This window comes from Acomys minous (assembly GCF_964271855.1).
Source record: "Acomys minous genome assembly, chromosome: 9".
NCBI lineage: Eukaryota > Metazoa > Chordata > Mammalia > Rodentia > Muridae > Acomys > Acomys minous.
This window is the reverse complement of record NC_140490.1, coordinates 48103685-48112169: the sequence shown is the minus strand read 5'-3', so window position 1 is coordinate 48112169 and position 8485 is coordinate 48103685. Positions and strand designations below refer to the sequence as shown.

The window sequence follows — 8485 nt, the reverse complement described above, 5'->3', positions numbered from 1 at the left end:
TCCAAATTCAATCAGTCCCCCAGTCTCACGCCTACTTTGTAAAGCATTGCCTACTAGGATCCCCTCTTCCTCTGTTTCCATCTCCAATCCACCACACAGATCTTCCCTCCAAACTTCTCTCCCACTACCCACTGCTTTATCCCAACCCCAGCAGCCATCACCGGGAACCCACAGGCCACCCCAGACAGGGAAGCAGACAGGCTGACTTCAGATCCTCACCTCTCCCTCAGCTCCTCCAAATCTAATGCCCCAGGCCCAGTCCCAGCAGACCATCTCCCGCATCTGGCCTCTCCTCAATCTCTGCCCTCATTCCCAGGGGACTAAACAGATCCTGGTGGAACATTCTGCTTTCCTCCCTCCTGTGGACCCCCTCAGTGCCTAACTCCTAGCCCATCCCCATTTTTACCTGTCAGTTCCTCACCTAAAAACACATTATACCTGGAACCACCAGTGGCCACACTAATCCCAGAATTTCCTGCCGTGCAACATACAGTCACTACACTCTCCTACAAACCAGACAGGGCAACAGAAACTAAAGAACAAAACAGCCAGTCAATAAAGACAAGACCAGGAATCAGTACCTCGAATTATAATCTTCCCAAATGCAGATGCCTAGACACCAGTGTAAAAAACATAATCAACAACAGCCAGGACAGTATGTCTCCACTCGAGCCCAGCAGCTTTACCACATCAGCCCTGAGTAGTGCAACACAAATGAAGCACAAAAAAGACCTTAAAATAACCTTTATGAGTATGATAGAAGTCCCTAAAGAATAAATGGATAACCTCCTTAAAGAAATCTCTGAAAACACAAACTAACAGTAGAAGGAAACGAATAAGACACTTCAAAACCTGAAAGTGGAAATAGAATCAATGAAGAAATATCCAAACTAAGGGAAATCCAAAAAAAATTTTTTTTTAGAAACTTGAATGGGAATGTCCCAAAGGCAAGCCCCACCATCAGAATACAAGAGATAGAAGAGAGATTCTCAGTCACTGAAGACACAATTGAAGAAATGACTACCTTGGTCAAAGAAAAGATTAAATGTAAAAAAAAAATCCTGGCACAAAGCATCCGGGAAATCCTGGACACTATAAAAAGAACAAATCTAAGAATAGTATGATAGAGGAAGGAGAAGAAACCCAAGACAAAGCCATAGAAAATATTGTCAACAAAATCATAGAAGAAAATTTCCCTAACCTAAAGAAATGTCTATCAAGATACAAGAAGCATACAGAACAGAAAATAGACTGGACCAGAGAAGAAAGTCCCTTCAGCACAATAATAAAACACTGAATATACAAAATATTATAAGTTACAGGGGAAACATATCAAGTAACATATAAAGGCAGACCTATTAGAATTATCCCTGACTTTTCAATGGACACTCTAAAAGCCAGAAGGACCTGGACAGGTAGTTTATAGAATCTAAGAAACTGCAGATGCCATCCCAGATCACAGTACATGCAGAAACTATTTGCAAATCCAGGCCTACAGAAGGTGCTATAAAAAAGGAATCACACTCAAGAATAAATAATCTCAGACCAGAAAGTCAAAAGAAGAAAAGCACACACAGACAATAATAATAATAATAATAACATAATTGAACAGGTACTGATCATTGATATCTCTCAACATCAATGGTCTCAAGTTGCCCAATAAAAAAAATAAAAAATAGCAGAATGGATGTGAAAACAAGGTTCATCACTCTACTGCATCCAAGAAATACACTGTAACAGCAAGGATAGATGTTCCTTCAAGGTAAAAGAATGGAAAAACTTATTTCAAGCAAATGGACCCAAGAAGCAAGTTGGAGTAGACATTTTAATATCTGACAAAATAGACTTCAAAGTAAAACTGATCAGAAGAGATGGGGAAAGACATAATCATCACAGAAAAAGATCCACCAAGAGGATATTATAATTATTAAAATCTATGCATCAAACACAAGGACACCCAGACTCATAAAATAAACACTAACACAGCTTAACTCACATATTGACCTTCATACACTGATAGTGAGTGACTTCAATCCTCTACTCTCACCAATACACAGGTCATCCAGACAAAAATTAAGCAGAGAAATGCTGGAGCTGACTGACTTACAAACCATATGTACCTAACAAATATTTACAGAGTATTTCACACAAACACAAAACAACATTCTTCTCAGCACCTCATGGAACTTTCTCCAAAATTGACCACATACTTGGGCACAATGCAAGCCTCAACAGATACAAGAAAACTGAAATAATGCTTTGCATACTACCAAACCACAAAAGATTTAAGCTGGATATCAACAACAGAAAGCTTACAAAGTCCTGGAAACTGACAACTTACTACTTAATGAAAAATGGGTAAAGACAGAAACTAAGAAAGAATTTAAAGGCTTTCCACAATTGAATGAAAATGAATACACAACAAATTCCAACTTATGAATGTGGTTCTAAGAGGCAAGTTCATAGCACATACGTCTACATTTTTAAAAATTGGAGAGATCGCACACTAGTAACTTAACAGCACACCATAAGGAAATTAAGGGGATACAAATTAAAAAAGGAAGAAGTCAACATATCTTTATTTTCAAATGATATAATAGTATACATAAGTGACTGTAAAAGACTCACCAGGAAACTCCAACTGATAAATATTTTCAGCAAAGTAGGGGGACACAAATTAACTCACAAAAATCATTAACCCTACTATACACGAATGACAAATAGTTGGAGAAAGAAATCAGGGAAACATCACCTTTCACAATAGCTGTAAATAATATAAAATATCTTGGAGTAACTCTAATCAAGCAATTTAAAGATTTATATGACAAAAACTTTAATACATTGGAGAAATAAATCAAAGAAGACATCAGAAGATGAAAAAGCCTTTCATGCTCATGGATCAGTAGGATTAACAGAGTAAATATGGCCACCCTACCAAAAGCAATCTACAGATTCAATGCAATCCCCATCAAAATTCCAACACAATTGTTTATTTTTTAAGATTTATTATTATGTATACAATGTTCTGTCTACATGTACACCTGCAGGCCAGAAGAAGGCATCAGATTATATTATAGATGGTTGTGAGCCATCACGTTGTTGCTGGGAATCGAACTCAGGACCTTTGGAAGAGCAGGTAGTGCTCTTAACCACTGAGCCATCTCTCCAGCCCATCCAACACAATTCTTACAGATCTTAAAAGGACAGTTTTCAGCTTCATATGGAACTACACACACACACCAAAAACAACAATAACAACAACAACAAAAAATCAGCATAGCTAAAGCAATCCCGCCTAGTAAAAAACTGCAGAAGCCTACATCATCACTGGGAAGATGCCCATCTCTGTCACAACACACTGCACAGAGAGTAGAAAAGGTGATGTCTTTGGACCATTTTGGTTAAAATGCTGTATTGGCAACTGCATCTTGCTCACCTTAATCACAGCCTGCTGGTTTATACTATCCAAGAACATTTCAAGGCCTGTATAAGCTGTACACTCCTGGGATGTAGACAGCTGGAAGGGGAAGAAAACCTAGGCCTTTACGGAAGAATATTAGGCTCCTGGATGTACCCTCTGAGAACCCTTAAGCAACAAGCTCGCATGAGTTCTTCCACAAGTGACTGCTAATTGCCTATTCCTTTCCTTCCGTGTTTTAGTTGAAAAATTTGCAATTATTTCAGTTGCTACATGTGACGGTTAGCTTTGTCAGCTTGAGGAAACCTAGAATTATTTAGGAAGAGTCTCAAGGATGGAATGTTTATATGAAATTGGGCTATGGGCTTGTCTTAATTAAACTAGTTGATACTGAATTATCCAGACCACTGTGTGTGGCACCACTCTCTAGGCAAAGGATCCTGGGCAGTGGAAGAGGGGATGAATGGAGCCAAGCACGAGTGAGTAAAGATGCATGCGTTTGTATTTCTCTCTGGTCTTGACTGTAGATGTGCTGTTTTAAGTTTCTGCTGCTTTGTTCTCCTATCAATGATGGACCCAGCACTCTGAGCTGAAACAAATTCCTTTCTTCTCTACGTTGCTTTTTGTTATGTTGTTTTATCACAGCAACATATATGAAACTATGACACCACCCTCTTATTCTAATTCATACTGTTAAAGTACCTATAGAATATTCTATTTAATTCCTTGAGGCCAGTTAGCAACTATATTGTAGATTCTCCAACAGTCTGCCTTTATAATTTCAAATAGATTATAATCTTAATGCTTAGTTATTTTGCTGTTAACCTTTGCTCTTCTCATCATTCTCATGCTTTATCTTTTTCCTTTTTTTCTTTCTTTGTTTCTTTTTTTCTTTTCCTTTTTTTTTTTTTTTTTAAAACAGGCTGGCCTAAGAGTCACTGAGATCCCTTCTCTTTGCCACCCGAGTTCTAGGATTAAAGGTACATCCCACCACGCTCAGCTCTGTCTTGTTTAATGTCTGTGAGCATTTGTGGTTTGGGTACAACATATCCTTTAGCAAATCTCTCTTTTAGCATCATCCGTGAATTCTCATGTTAAGGTTAATTTTAAAAAATTGTGTTGTTTCTTAGTTTCTCTCTTAACCTGGCTATCACACAAATAATTGAGACTGTTTTATATTTGTTTAATACTAAGCTTTACCACACAATGACTGAGCAGTCATTACTCTACTCTTAATTCCCAGAGGTAATCTGGTTTCCTTACAGCATATATCCCAGAGATATTTGCACTTTGTATCTTTCCTGATCCAACTCCTTCTCCTAATGTCTCTTGGACCTCTTCCATGGCTCAATCCCTGGCTCAATCCTCTACTTCCTTTTCTAACTCCTCCTACTCTGGCTGTCAGGAAGTCCAGCCCTATTCTCTCCCCTGCTCAGCAATTGGCTGTAAGCTGTTTTATTGACATACAAGGGGACAATTGGGCAGCAGTGCTTACACAACACTGGGACAGTAGAGTCTTAGAACAAGGATTGCAAAGAGATGTGGGAGGGTACAGAAATCAGCATTTGATTAACACAATAACCTTATGCCTACATATCCTTTCTTAGTCTAATAAAAGGCTCTTTTTCTTATAATAACAAACTATATTTAATAATATTTGTGAAAATTATTGGGTAAGATTTACATTTGTATATTTGGCACCCTTAGATAAAGTATTCTACTATCAATTTCAATCATCCTAAACAATTTAAGTTTAACTATGAAACTATAACTGTCTAGTCTTCAACCCCATCAGAGACTTAAAGAATGAATAAATATTACCTAAATGTGTAGAAAGTTCAGGCAAGCAGCTTCTAAAAGTATAGAAATGACAGAGCTATTTGGTTGCCTGGACAGTACTCCCAAATTTCTCTATAATGTTGGAACTTCTTTAGCCTTCTGGCTTAGAATATTTAACAGACTTTTTTGTGAAGCAGAAATTATGGAGAATTTGTCCTTACAAAGCTCAGCAGTTGACTATCCTGCATCCAATTTGTCCAGTTTGGGACAGTATTCTGTCTGTAATTTACACAAGGACATTTTTTCATCCAGTGGCTTGCTTACCACGTATGAACCCTTTGATGCTCTTTAAAGTAGAACAGGAGTGCTGTTAGGAGCAGACCAGTCTCATTATCAAAGAAGCCTTGGTAATAAAATCTTTAGGTGACATATTCTGTAGATCTCTGAATGCATACTAATAACCAGACAATCAAACTTTGGTCATGTTAGATACTATCAGTTAATTTTAAAATGTTTTCTAGATTAAAATAAAAATAGCTAAAACTTTCGCTGTCCAGTCTCTGCATGCTGAGAAAGTTCAAAGTGTAGTTGAAACCTTGATTGGAACAATCTGTGATGTTGGACTATCTGGCTAGCCATTTTGAAATTATTCCAGATACAGATTGTCAAGGAAAAAGTTGTTGAAAGCTCTATGAGGCTGGGTCACCTGGGCTACTGGTCTTGTCTTTTTTGGTGTCTAGCCCTCTTGCTCTGCAAAATATTAAACTTTTAAAGGTATTATACATTTTTTGTATTAATATATGTACAGTCTGTGCACTGAGCACAGTTCAGTTAAAGATGATTCTCTGCTCTCTGTTCGAGCAGATAAGGCATTTGTTTTTCCTATATAAGTTAATTTGGACTATAAAACCAAACTGTAAAATAAAATTTTATCTATGCCATTTAAAGCCCTAAGGATTTATTAGCCTGCATATTTAAAGTCCTGACTAGAGACATTTTCGTGTATCAGTCAGTCTCAGAGCTGTTCCCATGTGGAAGGATCAGCAAATTATGTTACCTGTCTTGTCTGGTCTTCTTGAGTTCTTTTCTTCTGTCTGCTGCTAAGATCTTCAGGATATTTCCCCATATCAAATCTTATTTTTAGCTGTTTGGATGGAATACATAGCTTTTTGTTTCCTGTTGAGACAAGAGCATATTTTCCTACCAAATGCAACACAATTCTTGTCTTCTGTTTTGGAGCTAGGACCTTTACATGCTGACCTAATTCAGCAGTCATTTCTAAAACCCAGTGTATTTTTTCTTTTTAAAAAAGATTTATGTATTTATTATTTATACAGTAATCTACCTATATGTGTGCCTGAAAGCCAGGAGAGGGCACCAGATCTCATTATAGATGGCTATGAGCCACCATGTAGTTGTTGGGAATTGAACTCAGGACTTTAGGAAGAACAGTCAGTGCTCTTAACCTCTAAGCCATCTCTCCAGCCCCAATCCAGAATATCTTATCAGGTGTGCTACTTATCTCATTTAAAAATTTGAAAATCAATAAATCATTATTTAATCTATTTTGGGGAGATATTATATTCTGTTTCAGGACCACCTTTCAAAAATTATTATTATATCTTTTCATAATTCTTTGACCTATAGGATTATAAGTTATATCTGTAGCAGGTTTCATGTCATAATGTCTAAAAAATTGTTGTACTCCAATGGATGTACATGCTGAAGTACCATCAGCCCCAATTTGCAAAGGCATCTACAAGACAGTCACCATCTCTAATAAATGTGTAACCTTAGAATCATGGTCTCCAGAATTTAAGGTGAAAAGCTCACTGGAGTTCTCAATATGAACAGAGGCGCACGGTGCATATATTTTAGCCCTCTAATCTCTGCAAAATGAAGCACACAAGCCATTGTACGACCTTGTCCCAAGGCAACACCAAACAGGATCTGCATTTCTACTTCAGCATATAGACTTTCCTCCAGTAATTGACCCTTGACAATACACACACTGTCCAATCTGACCATATTGGCCTATCGCCGGAGCCTTCCTAGCCAACACCTCAGTGGGCTGCCATTTTGCAATTTCGTCGAGCCCTTATGGATTTTCCTCATCTGGAACTACCTCTTTTGGTGTTATTATAAGTTACAGATTGGGTTTTTCTGAAGGCTCCCTATTTTGATTCAAAGAGTCCTCCAACCTCTGTTCTATGGGCTTTAATTTAGCACCTAACTTCTCAAAAGTGTCTTCTTTCTGTCTTATTCTGATCTCTCCCAAAGAAGATATACAAAACTGCCATCGTCACTGAAAAAAAAAATATTTGTATGCTAAGAGAGCCCAGAAGCACTGGGTCACTGTGTCTTCCGCCATTTCCAACAGAGAAAATAATTTTCTCTAATCACAAAACCTCTCCCTAAAGACTTCACTTCCTTAGACCCAGCTTCTCTGCTAGACCTTACCACGTCAGAGGCTTGAATTCAGCTTTTCAGTCTGTCTCGGGCTCCTGCTTCTAAAGAGAGGGTTTTGTTTTGTTTTTTTCATGCCTCCCTCAGGAGATCCTGATCCTTCCCGCACTCTGGGAAGTTATTGGGTTCCCAAGTGTTTGTTCTTTAATCTGCATGAGTCAGGCCTGCAAGCGCCCCTTCTCAAAGGGATTTGGCTTCCTGCCTTGGCTAGGAAAGTCTGGCTTTGAGAAGCTTGCTTGTGTTACAGAGCAAGTGTTACTTTCTTAGCAAGGGCTTCCCAGGAAGAACTGCCTCTCTGGGGTTTATGTCAGTTTTTCTTTTTCTGCGGCAGGCTGGAGGCCTTGCTGCTCTGCAGGGAGTCTCTCTAATCCGGAAGCTGTGAGCTCCTGCCTTAGAAACTGCGGTTGCTCCCTTAGTGAACAGAACTGAGAAACTGCTCTGTGCTTTCGCTTTCTGTGTAAGTTCAGCCCCACGTTGGGTGCCAGAATGTCAAGGTTCCTTTTAGAATATTGTGTTTGTTTCTCTCTTAACCCGGCTATCACACAAATAATTGACACTGAATCCCCCATTTCCTCCTCTAACTCCTCTTCCTCTGGCTGTCAGGGAGTCCAGCCCTATTCTTTGCCCTGTCTCAGCAACTAGCTGTAAGCCACCTTATTGGCATATCAGGGGACAATTGGGCAGCAGTGTTTCACAACACTGAGACAGGAGAATCTCAGAACAAGGACAGCAAGCAGATATGGGGGTGGGGCGCAGAAATCAGAAATTGAAATACACAATAACCTTATGCCTACGCTCTCACTTTCTTTGGACATGAGCTGA

At 38.7% G+C, this 8485-nt stretch overlaps 1 long non-coding RNA gene across 1 annotated transcript; it reads right to left on the bottom strand.

The window, feature by feature from the left end:
* Nucleotides 1–3389: 3389 nt before the first annotated feature.
* Nucleotides 3390–7718, bottom strand: LOC311605297. The gene is made up of 3 exons (XR_014781888.1): nucleotides 7658–7718; nucleotides 6255–6373; nucleotides 3390–3517 (listed from the first exon to the last, which is right to left on the bottom strand). It is a non-coding gene; the product is annotated as an uncharacterized lncRNA (long non-coding RNA).
* Between the last annotated feature and the right edge of the window lie 767 nt (nucleotides 7719–8485).